Here is a 24,255-nt window from a genome sequence, read left to right as displayed (position 1 = left end):
CCCCACCCCCCAATGTCCTTTTATATGTTCCTTGTGTACAGAAGTGTAGCTTTTGAGATACGTAATTGTGTAGGGTTTCTCTGGCAGCAGAACGTAATGCAGCAAACAAACAGCTTCCACCCCCTTCAGACGCTGGGCGCCCCGGAGGCTGTGTACGCTGCAGCTGAACCTGCCGAGAGCTGCAGAAGGGACTCGAGGGAGCAGACGGGCCGTGATTATCATTGGTTGCATCAATTAGACCAGCAGACTGTGAGCCACTGAAAGCCACCTTCAATTGCTTCAAAGTTAATTTTGCAAGTGGAACAGCATTTTCAATGTGCCCATTTAAGAGATTTTGCATTATATTTGCAGCTTGTTTTGTCAGTTCATATGATGGGGAAAGATGTTATTTTCCTGTCTTTTACCAGAAGCTGAGCTTGATAGCTTTACTTTATTTTCAGTAATTTCTCCATTACCAGCCAGTAGCTGCTAGTATGAACAAAGGGTATTAATATGCTAACAAATTAGCTAATCCATAATAAACAAAGGGATTAATTTATAAGCTAGTTGTATTTCTTAAGTGTGAAAACCAAGATGGGAAAAAGGCAGTACTAAAATGCCTTTGTAATAAAAAGAGGGGCAAAGGAAAAAGCGGATACTTGGCACTTTGATATTTCTGTGGAATATAAATTCTTTCCTGGATGGCTGCAGTACTTTATCAGGGAAAAAAAAAAGCCTGTCTGGAAAAGAATGTGGGAAACTTCTGTAAATCATCAGTTGCCTGACTTACAGAGTGTAACTTTATTATCATATTTTGATTCACTTTAAATTTATTCCAAAGGAAATGAAAGGAAAGGGAGTGACTTCCCTCTTTCTAGAGATTTCTACTATTTTAAATTTTGAGAGGACTTCTCCTTATTTCTTAATAGGAAAATTTTGCAGTCAGTGTTGAATATTCTATGAAATTTGAAGAAAATTGCCCACTAAATTAAAATTTACTAAATTTTAAAATTTAAAATTAAAAATTACTAGTAAGAAGCAGAACTCATATAGAATTAACATCCTTCGCATATCCACAAGAGTTTCTCACTCTCCCCAAATGTAAAAAACCACGTTTATCTTAATGGGAATCGTATATCTATATATAAGTGTGAGATCCAATCCATCCACTGGAACTGAGTCCTTTGTATGAAAAGTCTCCAAGCTTTGTGTCTTAACAGTATCAGGTGTCATAGACGCTTCTGGGTTTGACCTGGCTTTTACCAATTAGCTGATTGTTCAGCTGATAAACTGAGCAGAATAAAACAGGGCATTACAGATAGGATGTGTAGAATTTAGATGACTAAGTCATGAAAGTGAACCATCATAGGATTTTTGAGCAGGTTAGACATCTTCATTGGCTGGGTTTCAGTCCTGGGTACGTTAGGATAGTTAGCTTAGACACAGAACACATAGGATGGGTGAGATGAGTGACTGTGGTAAGATGAATCACTTTGTAAGGTTGCACTGCCTCACTTGCTTAGACAAGTATCAATCACTGTAATATAACAGCAATGAACACTACAAGAAATCCTAAAATAGAAAATCTGAAAGATATTGTTACTACACTTAGAATAACAGCTTCAAGTGGTGTATGGTCCCACGTGTGTGACAGGGCATATAGGAAACAGGACTGTACATAGTAAATGAATTGGGGACCACTGGAAATTAAGCATATTGTGGCAATTTTAATGACAGGCTTTTTAAGGATTGGGATTTGCCTTAGCTTTTAGTCTGTTCCATCTGTTTTGAAGTTTCCCTAGTGTTTAGAAATTAATTTAATAAAAATGGTCTGCTTTGGCACTGCCAATTCACTTCTTTTAATCTGCAGTTAACATGACATGAACTCCCAGAGAGCTTTTTACTGAAATACCTGAAACATGTATCAAAAAAAGAAATCCTTCAAAGAACTTCCTTGAATTAAAGTGCCACTAACTGGAGCTTAATAGAACAGCAGTTTTTTAAATGAAGTTAATTGAAAGACCTTGCATTTCCTTGCTGAGTGTGTGCCTGGAGCAAAGTTGCTTGGAGGATGACTTACTGTCATGTAATGTGTTCATTTATTATAGAACAGTTGTTATGGGGATCAAGGTGAAAGTGAACTGCCTGCGGTGTGCTACCTTATTTTGTGTGGTGACTGAAACACGTAGCTATCCTTAATGTCACCGTAATTCCAGAGGAGATCTGGTTTGTTGTTGCTGTTGTGTGAATAGCAATAGCTTTTGTTTTCTCAGTCCATTTTCCTTTCCATTTCTGGACTCTGACTCTTAATTACCTTAGTGGCTCTCAGTATTACCTTAATTTCAGGAGCCTGTGACAGCTGGCAATTCAGTCACAAGTGCTCAAGGGACTGGTCTTCTTCAATTATCCACATCATATGCAAACCAACACTTGGCCCTCTCCCTGTAGCACTTGGGATCATTGGGCCTGACCCAGAACCCACTGCTCAGTTGCTTTTGATGGAAACCCAAAAGTGCTCAAGAAGAGTGGAGACAGTATCATCTGCCTTGCAAAGAAGAATTCCATTTCTTGGTAATTTATTATTGTTTCTGTGTTGATATTACCAAGACTCTACTAGCAATAATGAATTGGCAAGTCAATAGCTTTCATACAAAAATGTATGTTTAATGGGGCTGGTGAAGCTGAGCAGTTTTATGGGTTAAAAAGGCTAAAAAAAAGAAAATTATATTGGAGATTTTTTTTTTGGTGGAGATTTTTTTATGTGGAGATTCAACTGTTCCACAATAATATAATATATATTTTAATTGGCATACATTTTAGAAACAAAAATATCTCTGTTAAACTAGGACTTATCAAAAGCCTGGAAATAAGTATTATAAAGAAGGGGTTAGAAGCAAGTTACACCCATTGGCAAAACCCACCTGATTTTTCTTTACGAGATACTCTTAACTTCAGGATTCATACTGGACTGTGAAGCATTGAGTATCAAAGCTCCCACAGGAATATCAATGTACTTTTAAAGTAAAGAAATCAAAACCCAAATTAACAAATATATTCCCTTTTATTCAATGAACCTTATAATAAACTTCAACACTCCTCATAGGCTCCCTGTATCTATCCGTCCTTCCTTTATGATGATGATTTCTGAGGTTACTTTTTTCCCTTTCTTGCAGTAATTCTTGAAGAAAGTATATCCACAGATTCTCTGATATATTTCTGTCTATGTGTGGATATATATATATGCACGTTTGCGTGTGTACATGAACATTTGTTTACCTAGATGTATATATTTCTCCTGTGGTGGGTTTGGGTTTTTTTGGTGTGGTTTTTTTTTTCATGTGTTTTGTTTGAGTGTGTGTGTGTGTTTAGTTTTGTTTTTGTTGTTGTTGGTTTTGTTTGTTTGTTTGTTTAATATCTGTTTCATGTTGGAAAAAAAAGCTTTTGTAGCTAGATACATTGCTACCATTTCTGCTCCTTAGGTGAATGCCATAGGTCTGTGTATTTTAAGGTTACAACATATCTCTGTAATAATTTTTTTGATTTCTGATATAGCAAAAATTTCCACTGCGATGTTCAAATCATAAGACTGATAAAACTGAAACTCATCTTTAAGAAAGACATCCAGTCCCATTTTAAAGACTTTTCACAAGGAATCTACCTTTAAGAGGTCTTGTTCTGGTAATTGACCACCCATTAGGAGTCCTTGTCTAACCTCAACCTTGCTTGCTGGATTAGAGAATCCTTTACTATCCATCATGGTATCAATGTTCAGCTCTTTCCCAGGTGTGCTCTGCACTTGTGTGCACTCTGCTCTATGTGAGGAGAAGTACATCTGTGAGAAGTATTAATGGTATGGAAAAAGTATCATAGGGTGTTCTGACTTTTTACAGCTTCAGAACATTGTTGTTATTCCAGATAATCAAAGCCTCATCACTCAGGTTTTCACCCCAGAAAATCCAAACAACTTTCCACTGTGCAGAAATTAACATTCTGCTTTCATCAATAACTAATCATGTCCATTGCTGAGTGGTGGTAAGTGATCCCTTGTGAATCTAGGGTAACTTCCGCACCCATATGTATCTAAACCATTGAAAGTGCCTTTGAAGATACTTTGTAGGGTGGCTATATTGCTTCTTTTTGAATTTACTACTATTTATATTACAAGCAAGACCTAAGCTAGCTATACAGACACATACCTCTGTTGGTTTTGTGCTAAACAGTTATGTGCAAATTCAGAGACTACTGAGCAAGTTTCGACACAACTAAAACTTATTTACAAATAGAAAGTGTTTCTAATCTGTGAACTTACAAGCTGTATAAACATAAATTTCTTAAAATTGCAAAAAACTGAAAACCTAATAAGATTTGATTCTTCAGTTACAAATCCTAGAGTCATGTTAGATCTGGCCTCCTCAGAGCCTGACAAAACAGAGTTGGGGGAAAACATCTGCCTTGAACAAAGAACGATACCTCAGAACTAGTACTGATGGTATCAGCAGTCTGTCTTTGGAATGGACAGTTGATGAGTCAAAATTGGTCTCATATCCCACACGACTGCTGAACTAGCTCTAAGCTTGGGCTAACAATGAAAATCTAAAACAAAACAAACAAGCAAACAAAACCCCAACGACCCACAGAATTATCTTACCTTGGGAGTCTTCAAGCTGTCTTTGCAAGTTTTGAAATCTTTCGCTTGATCGGGATATTTTTGCTTATGTAAGTTTCATTGAGCAGCTTTAAGTCATAATCTGATTTTATGAGGTACAGGCAAACGGTACAATTTTCTGCTTCTCAGGAAAAAAAAAGAGTCTTCAGCAGCCTACTTCAGGGAAAGGTCAGGGAAAGGTTGCTGCAGATGAAAAACTCATAGACAGATACATTAAGGCTGCTAAATGTTTCATAATGCTCGGCTGCGCTGAGTTCACAAGGATGCTGAAGTTACTCTAGCCAGCTCCAGCTATGCATTTGTAATAGCTCAGTTCCTGCCATTTTTATTTTGGGTATAAGCAGATTTGCATAAGCAGAGCAGAATTCTGACAAGCTTCTAAAAATGTAGGAAGTCATAAAAGCAGGGGAAATGAATATGCAAATTAATGTATAAAAAGCCACTGAGAAGAGGAAAGGAAGAATTAGTTTTTTCAGTGTTTCATATGTGATTTTAAAGGCAGCAAGGAATGGTCAAAATTAATATGAAAAAAAAAGAACAAAACTGGTAAGACTTTCTAGCAGATCTGTTCAAACCTTGTCATCCGTAGTGTGTAGAATAGGTTAAATAAACATTTTGTCTATGGTTTTGAAGGGTGGCTATGAATAGATCCTGCCTTTTGGAGGGTTGATTGACTAGCTGATCTCTTGTGTTCCTTTCCAGATGCATGATTTTGCGTACAATAGTACTGTACAGCAGTACAATAACAACATAGTGACATTTGAAACTTCACAGAGATTAGTCAAAAAAAAATTTAAAAAACTTACAAAATAAAAATGATGCTATAAAAAAGCTTTTATTTACTATATCCTGGATGAGAAATCAGAAGTACTTCAGAAAAACATCTAAGCACTTTAATTAAAGCACAGGAGCAGTTTAACTGATATTAATCAATTCTTATAATACTGAAAATATATATTTTGTTTGTGGTACCAATGTTTCCAAAAGTAGAAAAAGGAAGAAAAAGCTATATATTATAATGTGTAAATTAGCATCCTGACATATCTTTAACCTTATTTTCAATATATATTGTTTTATTTTTTCTGTGTTTTATAACACTCTGCAAGCAGGACAAAAATAAGTTTGTGGCAGTTTATGATTTACAAGGGATCACAAAAAATTAAAATTTTTGAAAATTTCCCCAAATTGCACAACACATTTAATTCTTTTTCTGTAGGGAAAGAGGCTGTTGTCTGACTAATGAAATATCAACTTCAGAAAAGAATGTCTAAGTTCAGCAGACTCATAGAGGAAGAATCTTAAAAATCAACCTACATTAAGCATTTCTGAGGCCTTAAGAAGTCCCCAAGAAAACTAAGAGCACATTCACAAAAAATATGACTTATTTAATGGGAAAAATATTCAAAACAATGAAAACTAAAAAAAAAAATAAAAAAAATCCTGAAACATATTTGCAATTTTCAATTCTTGCTTATTTGAACAGATGCTCAAGAGACCACTTTTTGATCTTTTATCCCTCTTCATTTTTTATTTATCTTGTTGAGAAAATACACACTTGAATGACTTCTTGCTTGATGCTTTCTTTGAAGTATTCAAAGATTCTAGCTTTCCTAGAATGAAATGCCAAATGAAAATGCAACAACATAAATTCTACAACTCAAGCTTTCTACTTTATGCAACCATCAGAACATTTTTTTTTAAATGAAAGAGATGAAAACAGTAATACCCTAATAGAAAAAAAGTACTTTGACAAAAATATTGAACTTCTGCATTCTGCATATGTAAAATAATACCTAGAGTTCAAACTTCAGATAACATGCAGAATGTATGATTTGTAGCACTATAAATGCTAGCAAATTGCTAGATTGTGCCTGGATAACTTTTTCTTCTACATTTCACTTCAGGATGGAGTAGACTTGGATGAAGTGAAAAGTTTAAGAGGTTAAATATGGAAACAACATAAGTGAACAGTTGCAGATGAATATATGGGATTTCCCTTGTAATTTGGTGAGTGTGATTCACTGAGCCATCACATGAGCAATCATTTACCTATCACAGATAAATGATGCCGTGTAAAAAGTGAGTACACATGGTTGATGGTGCTCAGTTAATCCCCATTCACTTTTTTTCCTCAAAGAGACAAGGGACTAAATCCAGCCCAGTGGCACTAGTATGGCACTTTGGTTAAGATCACAGGCTTGAATATTAAAAGATGGTGTCCTCTGTGAGTGTGTATTTATATATATCTCAGTTTACTCACCTGGAGAAACAACAGTTTGGAGTTTGGTGTCTTTTCACGGTACAAGGCTATAACATAGCTCAGCTATGCCTCCCTGTAAAAGTGACGCTTGTAAAAGTTTTTAGGCCTCTCTTTATATGTATTCTGCTTCTGCGATGACTAGATTATGTAATGTGAAAAGTAACCATAATAACAAACAAATATGGAAAATATGAGGGGATAATTTAAATCTTGAAATTCAAGCAGGTTTCTTAACTTTAGTCATAGTTTAAATAAATAAATGATCATATCTGAATGCTGAGCTCTCAGCCTCAGCTTTACAGAAATTTCTGAGAGGCTTCTTTATCAGGCAAAATTTTTTTGTTCCTGTATTATACTTTTTGCATTCCTAGATATCAATTAAAACACACTCAGCATAATTATGCAGTGGACTGAAAGCTTCCCTGACAGTTTACTCTGTTTTATAATTTGGTAATATCTGAAAATTAAATCAAAGATTTGAGAAGGTTTACATTTGTGTGGAAATGAATCAGGAATCAGGTACATTTTAAGTGTAATCTGCTTTAGAATGGCTGATTTTTTTGTCCTTTATATCTTTAATAACATGGTTCTCAGTTTATTTTTTCAAGCACTATAGAATGTGATCACCTGAGGAATTAATTATTGGTATTTTTAGTTTAATGGATACTGACAGACTCTTGCAATTAACCCAAATGTGTTATTCGACGCACAAATGGCTATTACCGTGCAGTCATTCCACTTTCTCTAAGAATTTTTAAAACTTAGAAGCTCTCTATTTTTATAATTCAGGAGAGTTTTTGCAAGTCTTGGTGGAGCTTGGCCGTTAAAATTTCCAAACTTGTTACTTGAGATTCTTATGTTGCATTTGTTTTGTTTGTTTGTTGTCTTTTGTCCCCTGAAGAGTAAGTGATTTGGTGTTGTCACCACAATCCGTGAAACCTTTTTATTTGCTCAAAAAAGCAACATAGTCCAATATGGTTTCAATATTAAAATACGTGCACATTAATACATATTTTGGGTGTGTAGCACATTGTACCCAGCTTGTGCCCACTGACACACTGCTTTGCTGGCTGAAGGAGAAGGTCTGACCTGAAACTGCAGGAAAGTTTCCCAACTATGCCTAAGGGTGAGTCGCGTGGGAGGTGTTAGCCATGAAAAGGAATACATGGAGTTGATTAGCAGCCGATTTCAAATGCTTCTGAATCAATTGGACAGTTCTGTGCCAGCCTAAGGATCACTGTACTTACAGGGTACATGGGATGGGGTGAGAAATCATGGTCTGGCAATTCTCACTCTGGGCGTGATAATATGGTCTCCTGTGGACAACTCCCAGTACCTAGGGAGAGCTGGTAGCTCTTGATGAGCCTGCTCTGGGAGGGATTTCCAAGGTACAGGCTCTCTGGAACCTCCCTTGTGTTCACAGGAGAAGGAACCATCCCAGGTTTAATCTTTTATTCTCTGCCCATACTGTCCCAAGCAGAGCTTTTAGGTTAAGACCCCCATTTTTAAACACATATAAATCTAAAAAGACTCCTTAAGAATCAACAGAAGTTGTTCGTGTAAATACGGGGTCTACACATAGCAAAATGGAGAGAAGTAGAAGAAGAAAGGAAGGAAAGCAAGCAGGTCCAAATGCAACACCAGGGACTTTGAATCCACTCACCACAAAACTTAAGGACAGGTGTAATTCTCCTCACTTTACTCCTGTCAGGAACGAAGCTCCCTTTCTCTCATGTACACTTTCTTGTACTCTCCTTTTTGTGATGCTCTGAGAAACTTCTATCTTTAGTCACCCTTGCTCTAATTTTATTTAAAATGTATTTGCATCATCTTCCAGATTCTGTGGGATTCCTTTGTCAGAGAAATTCCAGAGGATATAGTCCTTATTTGATGAAATTGGTAGTTGCTAAATTAACAAAGATGATGAAAATGGACTAAAGATATGGTTCTTTGTTCGTAATAGGAACCCTATTTTACTAGCAACTATTTTAAAGGAATCCTATAACACAAGGTAACACGTATACCTGTACTTCCATGTCCCTCTATTTTATGTTCTGTCAAATAAGACTCAACTTTTATGACTATAGTGATCTGTGGATGCATCTCATTGGGAATTTGGACCTCAGTTTGTGTGCATGCTGCCCTTGATCTCAGAGCCTCCACCTGTATAATCATCATTTGAACTAATTTTCCTAAATAATTTTCATTTTTGCATTCTCAGAGGGTACATGTGGCTTTTTGGCACACTCAAAAGCCCTCCATGTAACAGTAAGTATTCTGATAGTCTGACTTAAAACATCTAACTTAAAACCTACCTGTGCAGCCAGGAAAGAAAGGTGTGATCCTAAACTAAATTAGATGTCTGAAATTATATGATGATAATGTGGATGGTGCGCTAACATTGGAAATGACTTCTAGTATTCCTTTTGCAACACAGTTTTTGTTGATGAAAAATATATTCGGGGAAGATATGGTTTTCAATCAAGAACCGATGCTGAATGATGTTTAACAATGGCCCATTTGCTCATTTTGCTGATTGCCTGCATCTTATGGTGTCTATAATTAGTTTTTACCTGGCTGAATTTGAAGGTTTTTTCCACTTATCCCCACTCTATTTTTTTTTCTCAGAACGAAGTAGAACTTGTTCCAAATTCTTTCCCACAGTTCAGTCCGGTGCAAAAAAAAAAAAAAAAAAAAAAAAAAAAAAAAAACACTAATGAAATCTTATAATTTGTAAACAAAGTATTGATAAGAAAGAGAAGTCTTAGAATTTTGTTTATGACATTGAGATGCTGCTCATGAAGTCTCTATTTTGAAAGAATGTTGAAAAATTGAAGCAGCAGAAGAAAAGAGCTATTTATATGTTTGTAAGATTAGAAAGTGTCTTTCTGTGAGTAACTGAGCTCAACCTGTTTATCTGAAATAAAATTGAGATGTCACTTGATTACAACATATGAATATATAGCAGTTAGTAAAAACCACTTAAATCCAGCAGAGAAAGATGTAATTAAAGTCGGGTAGCTGAGCTACTGAAATTTGTATTAGGAATTTGGGACAGCATTTTAACAATGATGATAATTAAGTGGTGGAATAAATTACTATAGATGCTAAGTTTACTGTCTTTAAAGTCCTCAGCATGTCTGGAACGAGTCACAGTGTAGGACATTCTGCACTTGTTTTCGCTGAAATCCTGCTGGTTGGGGGAGGAGGAAAGCATTAACGTCTTCCTGATTCTTCTTGCAGTAAATGTTGTGCCAAAGCCAAATTGGATTCCTTTCTCAGAGTTTTCCATTAATTAAGCTCCAATTACTGCAGTTGAACATAGGGAAACACGATTGAGATCTAATGACCTGTGATATGGAGCATGACAAACTAAATCAATAGGGTTTTGTCTTTTGATTTGCAAATTAACAGACTTCACAGAGTATTGGAATCTGGAGTAGCAATGTAATTGTACTGACTGGGGACTTGTATTTCCCCCTCTTTTTGTGAGGACTGCCTGCTTTAAAAAGTTTTAGAATTGATGTTATTCATAACCTATATGTTTCTGGGTTTGGGCTGAAATTTATTTTTTTTTCCACACATGTATTTTTGAGCAGGGAGTTTGTCATGTTTCTTGGCATATAATAAAATCTTAATACGCTTTTCTGTAGCTGTAGTTCTCTAACATTTCTAATCCTGTTTATATTAGCGTTAGAAAATAAACCTACCTACTATTACAGTACAGATTTTCATCCAGGTAAAGATAAGTGAGAAATAGCAATCATGGCAGAGTAAATGCCAGAGCCTCGGAAGGCATGACACCTGCACTCACTTGTTCTGGCTGCAGACTTCAATGAAATGAGAAAGGAGAAATAAAGAGCAAACATCACACAAAAGCAGTTTTATATATCCCACACCCATGTGTCTCATGCTCATGTTTAGTTATACTATATGTTAAAGTTCGTCTGTTCTTCCAAAACAAAATCCATCAAACATGATGACTTCTAACCCCTACTGATTAGTGGGTTTTCCATTGATTCATTCATAGAGGCAAAATCACATCTTGAATACAGTTAGCTACAATACCAACCTGTATTATAATTACTTATTTAAAAAAAAAAAAAACAAACCAACCCAAAACCAACCCCCAAAGTAAAAAACTTAAATATTCAGTGAAACTGTTATTGGAAGCCTAATTAGGATTTCAGCCTCCTCGTGCAAGGCATTGCATGAATAGACCCTGTGTCTGTAAGTTTAAACTTAATTAAAGGTGGAAAATCAGAAATACATGTAAAATGTTAATATTTTATACCTATAATGTCACTCAGGAGAGTTTAAAATAGAAGAGGACCAAATTAGCGTTGTGTTCCAAACATAAATCCATGGTTTTTTAACTATCATTAAAACAGTCTTTTGAATTATGATAGCTCTGTATTGTAATTCCAATTTCTAATGGAAAATAAGTGCACACTTCCTCCATTCCCAGTACTGAGTGTGTAGAAAGATACTGTTTGTGTTAAAAATCAGGATATTTAGGAAAAAAACGTTTTGTTCCATAGTGAAAGGAAAAGACACAATTTAGACAGTTTGAATAACATAGTTTGAAATTATACTTTTGAAATGCTTTGTTTCAGAGAGGATCAAATGTTATGATTTATGGCACACCGTGTCATTAGAGATAGAAAGTCTTTTGATGTTTTTTATGTCAGACTATGTACATAAACATACTTGAAATAGGAAGGCAAAATGAACAAAGTCAAATCAATTAAATAAAACTTTTTGACCTGCTAATATTAAATATTTTCACAAACTTCTGTTGCAGCATATGAGGAATGTTCCCTTTCAATCAGTTTATCTTAAATAGAAAGAGATATTATTGATATAAATTTATATAAAATCTAGGTGTCATAGCATACTTGGCAATAAAACACAGCCAAAGGAGATTAAAATGATCCTCCAGAAAACAATTCTGGCAGCTTGCTAACGTCAAGTAGAAGCCACCCTGCATTCTTTTGGGAAGTAAATTCTCATTTCTTTTCTACAGCCCTTTAGGGCATAAAATATGATAATGACCCATTTTGATGGGTGCTTAATTGCCTTTGCATGCATTTTTACTGTAGGAATTCATGGTGCTTTCTACTAAAGAGTCTGTGTCAGTAAATCATGCCTAACATGTCTCTGTTGGGGAAGGCAATTATGTATATGCTAAAGTCCTACTGAAGTGCTAAGTGCATACCAAAACTGGAAGCAAAGAAATGCTCAATAAATGACAAGAAAAATCTGGGTAGGAACATTTATTCAAGGAGTTTTACTTTCAGCATGATTAATCACCTAAAGTGTTTTTAACTTTAGTCAATGGATTGACAAATAAACAATAACTGTAATTTAGAAAAAGTACCTTTTTGGTACCTTTTTAAAGAAAGTCTTCTGCAGTTCTCCAAATAGTAATCTCACATTTGGGAGTTTACTTCTTGTATCATTCATTGAATTCTCTATTTGTCAAACTGTCTCTGGAATAATTCTTAGTGCTACAAATGATCATAATTGAATGTATCTGGCAAAGAGAAATTTATGATCTCTCTACATAATGATACAATAGAGCATAATTTTTTCTTTCTTTATTTTGGATATAAAACATACCTGCAATTAAGAACTTTGGTTTTGCGAGATCTGTCATGTAGAATACACTCAATTAGTTTTAAAGAACATATGTATTAAACAGTTGTTTTTTTCTAGATGCTTACTGGGATTGACCTATATCTTTAACTGAGTGGATTGAAAAAATCATATTCTTTGTTACTGGGTAAAATGTCATGTAATTTATATAACAATAATAAGTAGAAGATAGGACTGTGTCAATTTCCAGATGCTTTAGTTAGATTTTTGAAAAGGAATAATTATACTTGACATTTTTTAGAGTGAATTTTTAATGATTGTTAAGGTAGGGGTTTGGTTTTGGTCCTCCCTCCCTCCCTCTCTTCCATCCTCCCTCCTTCCTTTCTTTCTTTCCTTCTTTCCTTCTTTCTTTCTTTCCTTCTTTCTTTCCTTCTTTTCTTCCTTCCTTTCTTTCTTCCTTTCTTCCTCCCTTCCTTTCTTTCTTTCTTTCTTTCTTTCCTTCTTTCTTTCTTTCTTTCTTTCCTTCTTTCTTTCTTTCTTTCCTTCTTTCTGTCTTTCTGTCTTTCCTATTAAGCAAGGACAAGCCATCAACTGGTATCTGTCCTATGAGATATAAAGTTCTTTTCCTACAGATACTGACTATATCATGTAATCAGATATAAATTTTTTTACAGTCATCAGGTATGATTTTTTAATATGTCACAAATCATGATGTTATAATCAATAACCTGTTCTTTATTTAAGGATATTTCTTAAAGTGATTTATTTAGTGTTATATTTAGTCTCAAGCCATACCGAGAAGAAAACATAGGAAGAAGAAAACAAGAAATGAGTTGGGATTATAGCCATCTGCTGAGAGAGCTTTTCTATAAAGTAATGAAATAATGCTTTAGGACAATTAGAATCAACACTTAAAATTTAATCGTCACATACACCTGATTTCTACAAGATCTGGATTCATAAGGTAAAATCCCAATCTCTTTGCAGTTAGTTGCAAAATTCTCATTAGCTGTCATTAAAATATTCTCATTAGCAAGGTCAGGATTTAGAGGTCAATAGTGAAAGGAGTTACTGGTAAGCATTGTGATTATTAACAAGCACGACATTTGTAATGATCCATCTTTTCCATGTGAGCATATTTTTCCATTTATATGAGCTTGTTTGTCTGCTTTGTGTGTTTAGACTCCAAACTCTTGAGGACAGAAATTAGTTTAAGAATATTTTGTACAGTCTCTTAACAAAAGTGCTTGTGATTTCAGCTTGAGCATCTGGGTGCTATCTGAATGCAATGGTTTAATAATAATTGCATGCTAAACAGCTAGGAGGAAAATTGCATACAGAAAGGCAATTAAGTGGAATGTGATAATATAGGCTACCACCTACGTTGGTTTTTCATGGTAATGGCTGTTGAGAAAGACTGAGCACCTTTGTTAAGCATTTCAAAGACAGAACAGTGGCAGGTGCTATACAGAATTCAGGAGCTATTGTTTAAACTTAAACAATATTGACTGAAACTCCGATTTTACCGTAGGAAGCCAGTTAATTATAGCTGAGTATTCAAAAGCTGAGATGACATAGAATTACAGATAGAGGAAACTGAGCTACTTGTTCTCATCAATGATATAAAGTACTGTGGTGCTTCTTACCTCATACAAAGGAGTAGTTACAAATTACTGGTATGATTGATGATACACAGTGGTTAATGACACATATAGTGTATTCACTATGGAAAAAAATTATTCAGATCTGATTTATATGTATTTGACAGTCTCAAGGCTTTCACAGATGATGGTGCTGTCTTGAATGGAAACAGAAAAATGAAATGAGAATTGCATGGTTACATACTTTTCTGCAAGGTAGGCCTGAATTACTAAAGGGAGGAGGGTTTGTTCTCCCTTTTTTATTTAAAATTTTAAACAACAGTTTAAAAGTTGTTCTTCCTTTTTTTATGTGTTAGATATGCAGAGTTTTTCTGCCTTACATTACTCTGTAAAGAGTGGAATACTATGAAGGATAACTTTCACCAGGAGGTAAAAACTAAATGCAAGGGGAAATATACTTTATTTGGATTGTTTGAAAGTTGGGAGGGCAAAAGAATTCTGGTCCTGATAGAATTTATTTTACCTAAGTACCTGTCCCTTTAAGTTAAGAGTATTTTGATGCTGTTGTATTCAGAAAACACGGAATAAGTCTGAAGTCTTATAACAGGAAATTGTATATCTAAAGTGTAAAGTCTTACAACACAAGACATAGAAGGATAAATGATGAATACGTAAAGAAATGTATTAGATACTACAAATCAGGGCTACATTTGTGGCTACATTCAAAATTTGTAAACCTGAAAAAATAATTAAGAACAAAAACCTTAGCAAGGCTTATGCAGTTCCCAATTCTTAATGCAAAATGGATTGCCAGACCCCAAGAACACCCATGATTTATAACACTCCTTGCAGTGCTGCCTTATTACTTATCCCACTTTTGAGACATGCAGGCTTACTTTCCTGAACTTTGAACCCATACCCACTATTTATAGGAAAGAACCCTAATGCTGAATTAAATGATGTTCTGTGGAAGGGGTGGGTATTCCTCTCTTCTTCCTAAGGAAACTACTTCTTCCTGCACAGACCAAGTCCAAGAATTATTAAGAAAAAGAATGTGTTTAGTAATTGGGACATCCACCTGGGGAAGGGGAGTAGGAGTTTCATATTCCTATGCTGGTGAATATTTAATGTATTAACTTCATACTTGAGCTACTGGATAATTGGAAGACAAATGTGTTGTTTCTATGACTGTCTCCAGAGAATTAGAGGTTTCAGTGCCTAGAGGGAAAGTGGTCTTTGTAGACCTGAGATATGGAGCTTAAGACATCCTGTAGGACTTTCTAATGGTTATTTTAGCAAGACATCATCATATGGATATAATTTTGGGCAGCTTTTGGTGCTAGCTCTGTAACTCAGATGCTAGCTTAGGCTGCCCCACTGTATCCCCAGTCAGTTCCCAGGCTATTATCCCTGCAGCAGCAGGAGCCTAGCAAATCCAAGTTGCACCCACTCACATCTTTTTTACTCCTTTTGCTAGATAGATGGTTGGCAGAGACACATAATCTATGTCCTGGCTCAGAAACTCCTCCTGAGAAGGGGGTGGGGAGACATCAGGCAGACCATTGGATCTGTAAGCTTCTTGACTTTCCATTGCACTCAGCAGGTCCCTGGGCTGTTTGCAGAGCTACAGGCCTGAAACGAACCCAAAGCTTCTAGTGCACGTTAAAAATTGGCGTCAAGATAAGCTCTGCTGCCATCCAGACAAATTACGCTCTGGGCCAACGTGTACTTCATCAAACTGCTTGGTAGTCACTGCTTGGGATGTTTTTCATTATGTGATCCACAGTGATCAATAGTAATCTGTTAGCAAACACTAGAGCCTAAAAGAAGTCAAAGATCTGAATCACAATTTTTTTGTTGTTGTTTGTTGGGGTTTTTCTGTAGACTCTTAAGTATAAAATCTTTGTTACCAAATAGGCCCTCTGATTCATCAATTAATTTTATTTAGGATTAGCTCTCTGTAGAGATTTTAGTGTGTTGCCAGACTGTGCTACTAATTACTTACTTGGAATATTACCTCACATCCAATGGGCCCGTAAAGCAGTATTTGTGAATGTAGGCAGAAAATGACTAGTGGGAGAGTATCTGACAATGTCTCTGTGTGTTTTGAAGGTTTTAGATTCTGATAACTTTATTCATATTAAGGAGGGTGCTACTATGTGGAGAAGTACCTCAGAGCTGATGCTATAAGGTATGGCTGAAGTCTGAGAAATATTCAACCCAATTAGTGTCAAGGAGGTATCCAAGCAGACTTTGTTATAGTGGGCAAGAACAACCCTAACTATGGTAAACTAATGAAAAGTGACGGGAAATGTAATAAAAACCAGATAGTATTTACCCTCTATCAGATGCAATGTCTTATCGTGAACATTCCTGAAAGTACAAAACTTAAGTGATGCATTAAAATCAGGGGAAATGTGTTCTTTACAGTAAAAATGCAAGTAGCAAATTTGGCAGTGATAAGTGTAACTGCCTGGAAGAGCTACAATCACAACCTCCGTTCATAGTCTGGTTTCTACATTGTTATTAAATAAGCCTTCATTTACTTATGCTGCTGGAAGCCCATATTCACTGCAGTATCTGCGTGTACCTTTTAAATATAACCTTCATACAATATTATTTTAATTTGATACCGTTTATGGTTTGAAGGCATCGTTGACTACTGGCACTGGTCACAGTTTTGCCTCCCTTTGCAGCGCTTACCTGGTAGCACAGTGTTTCAGTTTGCTCTGGCAGTTGTCAGTCATCGATGTCTTACACTTATTTTGCTGGTGGGTCAGCAGAGAAGAATGCTGTGAAACAACACACAGCAAATGTTCTTAGGATATAATGTACTTGTTTAGCTATATCAGTCAAATCTGTTTTTTTCCAGGATATTTGTTGGTCTCTCTTTTTGGTGTCATAAAGTGTATACATTAGGCTTAACACACACGGTTCTGGGTATGCAATATCTCTGGGAGCTGGTGTGCCTAATATTTGCACAATAAATAGAATTCACTTCACTAGACCCTGAAAATTTTAATGACAAATACTCTTGTTATTATGTCCTTTATTTAATATTTTAACAGAAAATAATTCCAATAGAATTTCCTGAGCTATCAGTCTTGAGAATAGAAGGCAAATGACTTTACCCTAATGTCCATGACTTTAAAAGGAAAAGAGGGATGTCTGTTGTATTGATTGATATACATTCCTGTTATATGAACCTGGAAGAAAAGGTGCACAAAATTATTTTCTCTGTAGAAATTTTTCACACAGACCTTCATAAAAAGAAATATTTTAATGAGTTAATAACCGTTAGTGGTATCACCTCTTTCCATGCTTAAAACAGTCATTCCTTTAGTGGAAACAATTACTTCACAGAAAATTGACTAATTTTCAAGTAACCTATGTTAGAAATCCACATATTCAGGTGGATTTTCAGGGAATCATGCCCAAATTAACGACCTACATCGTACCTGGAAGAACAGTTCTTTGTTTAGTTCAAATGTTTAGTTCAATGTTTATTTTAAGGGACAGTTCTTATTTCCTTTTCTTTCTGATACAAAAGAGAAGGTGGCTGAATCAGGTCACTGTGAAGGAGCACAGAGCGTCTAAGTAACCATTTAACTGAAGTCCATTTTCACTGGAAGCACAGTGGTAACTCCACTTATTTGGGCCGCTTCTGGAGAAAGGCCTTTCCTGAGCTCCGTAGAAATGCCTGTGCAGGCTGAGCAGACTTTAAATCCAGGAGGACTCCAGTGGTTATGGAACTTACCCACAGTGTGCTGCTGATGTGTGCAGGTTGCTGAAAGGTGTCTAGAATGAAGGCTTTAGACATCTGTGGTGGAACTCACTCAAGAAATGGATTCTCCTTTTGCTGAGGGTAGGCATTGCAAGCTTAGATGATACGTCAGGATCACCGCTTAAAAACTGAAGAACATGGCTGGGGCAAAGCAAGAAACACAAACTAAACAGCTTATGCTCATGTAATTATTGCCAAATGAGAACGATGATGAACAGTGCTGGAGCTGAAGTTGTTTTTTTTTTTAACGTATGAATTTTCAGTCATTTTTCTTGTATCCTCTGTGTAGACCAGTAGTGTGAGAGTAAGGTCGTTAAATTCCATTAACCAAACTATTTCCTGGTGTACTGGGTCTGGCTGGGATGAAGTTAACTTTCTTCATAGCAGCTTGTAAGATGCTGTGCTTTGGATTTGTGGCAAAATAATGTTGATAACATACCAGTGTTTGGCTGTTGCTGAACAGCGCTTGCACAGCTTCAAGGCTTCCTCTTCCCACGCCCTGCCTCCCAGCCCCCAGCCAAGTAGGCTGGGGCTGAGCAAGGGTGTGAGGGGGAACACTGCCAGGACAGCTGACCCAAACTGAACAAAGGGATAGTCCATGTCACCTAACATCATGCTCAGCAATAAAAACTAAGGTAGAGGAAGACAACGATGAGGGATTTTTTTGCTTCCAAGGTGGATATTGTTCAGAGAATGGATGGACATTGGTATGCCTATGGGAACTGGGGTGTGATTTCCTTTGCTTTTTTGTGTTTGTTTGTTGTTCCCCACCCCCCCCCCCCCCCCCTTTTCTTCACCTATTAACCTGTCTCTAGCTTGACCCACGAGCTTTCTCACTTTTGCTCTTCCTGTTCATTCCCCTTGTCCTGCTGGGATGGAGGGAGTGCGTGAGTGGCTGTGTGCATGTTCAGCTGTGGGCTGCTGTAAAATCACCACACCTGAAAAGGAGGGATTTTGCCCTTTCTGTAATGAGTAATGGTTTTGTACAGATCAGTAAAGAGAACAATAAACCCACTAACTGCAGTTCATGAAGCCTCTCTGTTCTTCATTTTGAGTACCAAATGCGAAGTGTCATGCAATGGGAGTGACTTGGAAAAGCAATCGTGGCACATCTTCTGAGGAAACAACACTTAAAACTTCTTTGGTTTGATTATGACTAAATGTTGCATCATTTTAGCTATATGTTGGTCTATCTTTGCAGGAAAAAAACCCTTGTGTATTACCAAGGGTAGGGTAGATTCTCTTTCAGAAGAAGAAATTGAAGATTTGGTACAAAAAAAAAAAAGTATGTTTTCCTATATGCGAACATAACGTCAGATCATGGAACTATCCAAGTGGGAAAAAATGAATTGTTTGATTTGTTTTCAAGAAATGAAAATACATTGCACCAAGAATATATGAAAAAAGTTCTCCAGTCAAATGGTTTGAGCTTTGATAAAGTATAATTACTTGAGACTGATAAAAAAGCAGCTATCTTTGGGGGTGGGGTGGGGGGGGGGGGGTGGGCACCATCAATAAATTAATATTAAAAAAAAAGGAAAGAATTTTCTTGTATACAGCTCATGCAGTAATTAATACAGCTATTTTTACTTCAAGGAAGTCATGATTTGTTCAAAAGTTTTCAATCGTCTTATCCATCTGCCAAAAACATTACAAAAGTAAATGCTTTAACAGTTTCTGGAACATGTCCTTACCAAACAGTTGTCTTTCCGTCTGCAATTAGAAAGATTTTTTTAGGAAGTACTTTTCTTAATTAAGAAAATACTCATTTTACATTCTCCACAAATGATAAGAACATGAAAGTTATTTTGACTCTTTTGTGAAAAGTTGGAAGCAATTCACTTGATAGTTTAGAAAGATAAATAAAGACTGTGGAAGGACTATTGTATATGGAAGAAACCAAGAATGCAAATGTGTGAGGAATCTCATCTGGTCTGTTGTGCTCTCTTCAGATCTTGTCCTCTCTGTTCCTTAAGCCAATATTCTTCTTGCATATTAAATACAGGAGTAATAGGAATACATGTTTCTGTACAAAACACCTGGAGAAATTACGGAAAACAATGCAGTACTGACTTGATTAAAGCTGAATTTCCATTAAAATTAATTCCCTTGTACTGATGCTCATAAAAATGTGCAGTCTTAAGGGTATTTGTAATATATGCTTCCAGATCTGCATCCAGGGGAGCGCAAGTGTCAGAAGAGAGCAAATTTGAAAGGGGATTTGATAAGAGAAGTGGGCCATGCTTTTGGTGGGGTACCAGGTTAACTAGACTGTGAATAAAACTTTGTAATTACTTTAATTTTGGGGGTTTTTTGGGGGTAAAGCAAGTGATTGTTCTTACAGATTATGTGAGCTAGAGTAGTCTTGCTATCCTGATTAGTGCAGTGTCTAATGTGATTAAAAACTTTTGTTAAATTAAAAATTTTTGTTCAAACTTAAAAAAAAATCTAAATCCAGACTTCAAGAAATTTCAGGATGTAACAATAATGCTTTGCTCCTGGGGGTGAGGGCTTGGGATAAGGCTCCTGTTCTCATTATGAAGGCTGACAGACCTTCACAGATTGTGTCGGAAATTGAATTTTTGTTAAATAGCTATCATCCTCCTACATTTTGATCCACTTATCTGTTATTTTTAATTCTTGGAAATGTTTCACTTCTCACCAGGTTTTGTATAATGCATTATTGCAGTGGCCTAAGATCATTTAATGATTTCTGCTGAACTCTTGCTTGAAAGTTAATGATGATCGAAAAAATATACGTTTTTTTTTCAAGTAATGAACAATCATATTGCATTAAGAAGTCTTTAATGTACCTGAACAATAACTTTACCAGTTAAAGCATATGCAAAATTTCTTAAGCTAAATCCAGCACTATTACATGGGAAGTTTAGTAAAGTGGAATGCATATTTTATAATTTTACTTTTTTTCATTTACTTCTCCGCTGCACTTTGATCTTTTCAGAGATCTCTGCCGTTCACTTGCTAGGAAACCATTCTGTTTGAATGCTTAAAGCTGTCTTTTTTAATTAGTATTTTGCATTCTAGATTCAAGAAAGAAGTAAGAGTCCCGAGATTAATGCAGGCAAATGCATGACATGTAGTTCTTGATTTAAGGTTGTGTTTATGTGCTTGGAATCATCTTGCAGCCAAAGTGATGAATTATTATTCTTGGCTGTCACATAAAACCAAAGAGCGTCATAGTTTATAAAAACAAAAAAAGCTTGTTAATGTCCACAGCCAAGTTCACTGTTAGTAAGCTTTTGCAAAACAGGTAAAATCCTGAGATATTTAGAAAGCTTTTAACAACATTATTAACAATTGCATATTTATTCAATAGTTGATTAGAGTAGGCAAATGTGACCCTTCTTTCTGCTCTCAGTTTCTTATTTTTTTCAGGATCTTGGTTTCAACCAATTGGTAACTGGACAATCTGTATTTCTCTAAAATACAACATTACAAATCAGCGTAGTGCTTTGCAAGTTAGAATGATTCTGACTTTTCACAGTTTGGAGTTAAAGTAAGTAGTACTTTGTGAAAAAAAAAACAACCAGTAGGTCACAGTATTCAGACTTTGCTGTCTACAACTTCAACATGATGGGGAGGGGAGAGGGTGATGCTGATCTCTCTGCTGTCCGGTGATAGATAGGATGCGAGAGAATGGCTTACATCTGTCAGGGGATATTCAGACTGGATATTAGGAAAAAGTTCTTCACTGGGAGGATGGTCAAGCATTGGAACAAGCTCTGCAGGGAGGTGGTCATGGCACCAAGTCAGTGAATGCTAAGAAACAATTTGAAAATGCTCTTAGATAAGTGGTATAACTTGCCCTACATGCACTTTGGAGTTGGACTCAATGACCTTCATGGATTCTTTCCAACTCAGGCTGTTATGAGTTTCTCTTTTGTATTTCATATTTATTGATACGCAGCCATTGCTACACATCTTTGCAAGATTCCTATTGCATTCAGCAAAATTTCTTCACTGAAACTTTCTCATGTTATTAATAAAATAACTGTTAATTGTAACATAATTCACACACAAAAAGAACATTATTCATAAAAATGTGTGTGTAGGTAAAATAAAAAGGGCTATGGGAGGCTTCTTCCCAGGTAGCAATCAAAAAATGAAGAGACCTTTTAACCCCTTCTACTTTAAATTTGCTGTGCTAAAATGTCACCTCATTATCTGAGCACCTTCTATGGCGTTCGCTCATCAAAATTACTAGAACGCATCTTAGATTCTGTGTTCTTGTATCTTCTCCCTAGGAAAGAAATATGAACAGCAAAACATCTTTTTGGTTTCTTTTTCTTGTGTTTTGGGGTGTGTGGGGTATGGTGTTGTTTTTTGCTCAGGCTTTTTCCCCACAACAATTTCTGTTAACACTAAAGAGAAAAGTTCAAAGAAACATGAGTCACACCTGCAGCAGCCAGAATGAGGTTGCATAATCCCTTTTTTTGCAAGAGACTTTGTCCTGCAGTGCCAGATGACTCCTTTATATACCTGTATTTATATGATATGCGTTCTATAACCTAACAAGCCATGCTACTTTTGACTATGAGGTTATGTTAGGAAGAAGGGAGGGGAAAGCTGTACTTGGGGAGAACTGGGTGATGGGAAGAAGGGCAGTCCTGTTGGAAACAGGGAAAAGATGATACAATCATTGAGGGGTTAGAGAACAGGTAGACATGAAGTCAGTGTATTTTCAGGATAAAAGGGGAGAAGAAGGGGAAATTCAATTTTCAGGGCTTCCTTTTATGGAAATTTAGGAATTCTTTAAAACATTATGGTATTATTACTGTATCAGTATATCATTGCTATAATGACAGATACTCTCTCTTTCTTCTCTTTAAGTACAGACTTCAAGATCTTCATTTTGAAAACACTTAGCAGAATGACATCTAACTGAAGGGAGATGGAAAGGACTCAGTTCCCAATTATATTTCTCCTGTGGCTGACTTTCAATAGAAAGGCTTTTCTTGTGATGTCAGAGAAGGCACTGATGCAAGAAGTACAAAGAAGTTCAGACCTGCATGGTATAAAAAGCTTTCAGAAAGCAGGTGGGAAAAAGATAACGAACAAAACTTCAGTACATATGCAGAACTAAGTATCTTAAATGTTTTAAGGACTGTAGATTGTGTGTTCTCCTAGAAATATTTCCTTCAGAGCAAAAAAAAGATAATCATATAAGCAATGTGGTTTGTGGTAAATACATACTTCAATTTTAGACAAGAAGCACAGAAATATGGATGGAAATTCTTTACTGGCAGAGTAACACTCAATGTTGGTGATGGTAATATGGTTCTACTGCTGAAGATTTATTGCTACATTTGGTCAGCATCCATAATCAACTTCAAGATGCTTAGTTTATGCTGTTATGTCCAGAAAATGTTATAGTACATGCATGTAGCTTTGCTCAGGTATTTTATTAACTGAACTATTCAGACTGGCAAAACACTTAAGTTATTTGCTGGGTTGGATGGAATAACCTGCAGTATACACATATTCTAGGTGCACATTTTAAAATAATTTACTTTAAAAAATTGTGTGACATTCATTCTTCTGTATCTTGGAAAATATATATAGGTCTTATTGTTTTATGGTTTATTTCCTTTTGTTTTTCTAGATCTATTTGTTTTAAATTGTAAGTAACATACATAGAAATTCTAAGGAGAATAGCTCAAAAAGAAACACAAGTTTTACCAGTAAAAAAATCAATATAACTGAATCTAATGTATCAGTTAGTACAGAGAAAATTGTTTTTTAGTGTATCCAAAGCAATTACTTTTTGGAAAGCTCATGTTATTTAAAAGCTTTGTGAAAGAATGAGGTTTTAGCTTTAAGTAAGGAGTGAGTTTCCTGTGGAAAGTAATAAATTTTACCAGAAATTTAATTTTCTTGTTTTAAGGACATGAGAAATAATATAAAATTTGACAAGTATTTTACTTCAGTTACTTTTGAATTTGTATTTCCCATTCAAAGATAAGAAACTTCTTGGTTCCTTACATAAGTATGTTACTTCTGAGATGTGTGATTGCAACTTTGAAATAAGGGGTATTTGGTAGGTGCAACATATTTTCTACTCAATAATAAAATCAGTCAGTCTTAAAACTAAAATAAGGTACATAGTTATGAAAATAATATGTTAATTTGGAAAGTTATTATCTGGTAAAGTTAAATCAGTTTTTTTTTTTGTCCAAACTCAAAATAGTAAGTTACTTTTCCAATGATTAGTTAAAACACATGGGATATGAATTTTAAAATAACTAGATTAAGAACTGACTTCAAAGGCGTAAGTACAGGAGTCTATGTTAAAGGGGAATTACTTTAAAATGATGTTTAGATGAGACTTTTTTTGAGCCTTGATGGA

At 35.7% G+C, this 24,255-nt stretch overlaps 1 long non-coding RNA gene across 1 annotated transcript in view; it reads left to right on the top strand.

Moving 5' to 3' along the window:
- LOC114010225 (uncharacterized) overlaps positions 1 to 23,830 on the top strand; it is a 32,224-nt gene extending 8,394 nt beyond the window's left edge. Inside the window, exons 2-3 of the long non-coding RNA XR_003551594.2 lie at positions 21,285 to 21,405; positions 22,740 to 23,830. This is a non-coding gene — a long non-coding RNA (uncharacterized LOC114010225). The remainder of the gene's footprint in view (positions 1 to 21,284; positions 21,406 to 22,739) is intronic.
- Positions 23,831 to 24,255: the final 425 nt, after the last annotated feature.

Source organism: Falco peregrinus, chromosome 2, assembly GCF_023634155.1.
Source record: "Falco peregrinus isolate bFalPer1 chromosome 2, bFalPer1.pri, whole genome shotgun sequence".
Taxonomy (NCBI): Eukaryota; Metazoa; Chordata; class Aves; order Falconiformes; family Falconidae; genus Falco; species Falco peregrinus.
The sequence above is the reverse complement of the archived record's forward strand: the minus strand, read 5'-3'. Positions and strand labels throughout refer to the sequence as shown.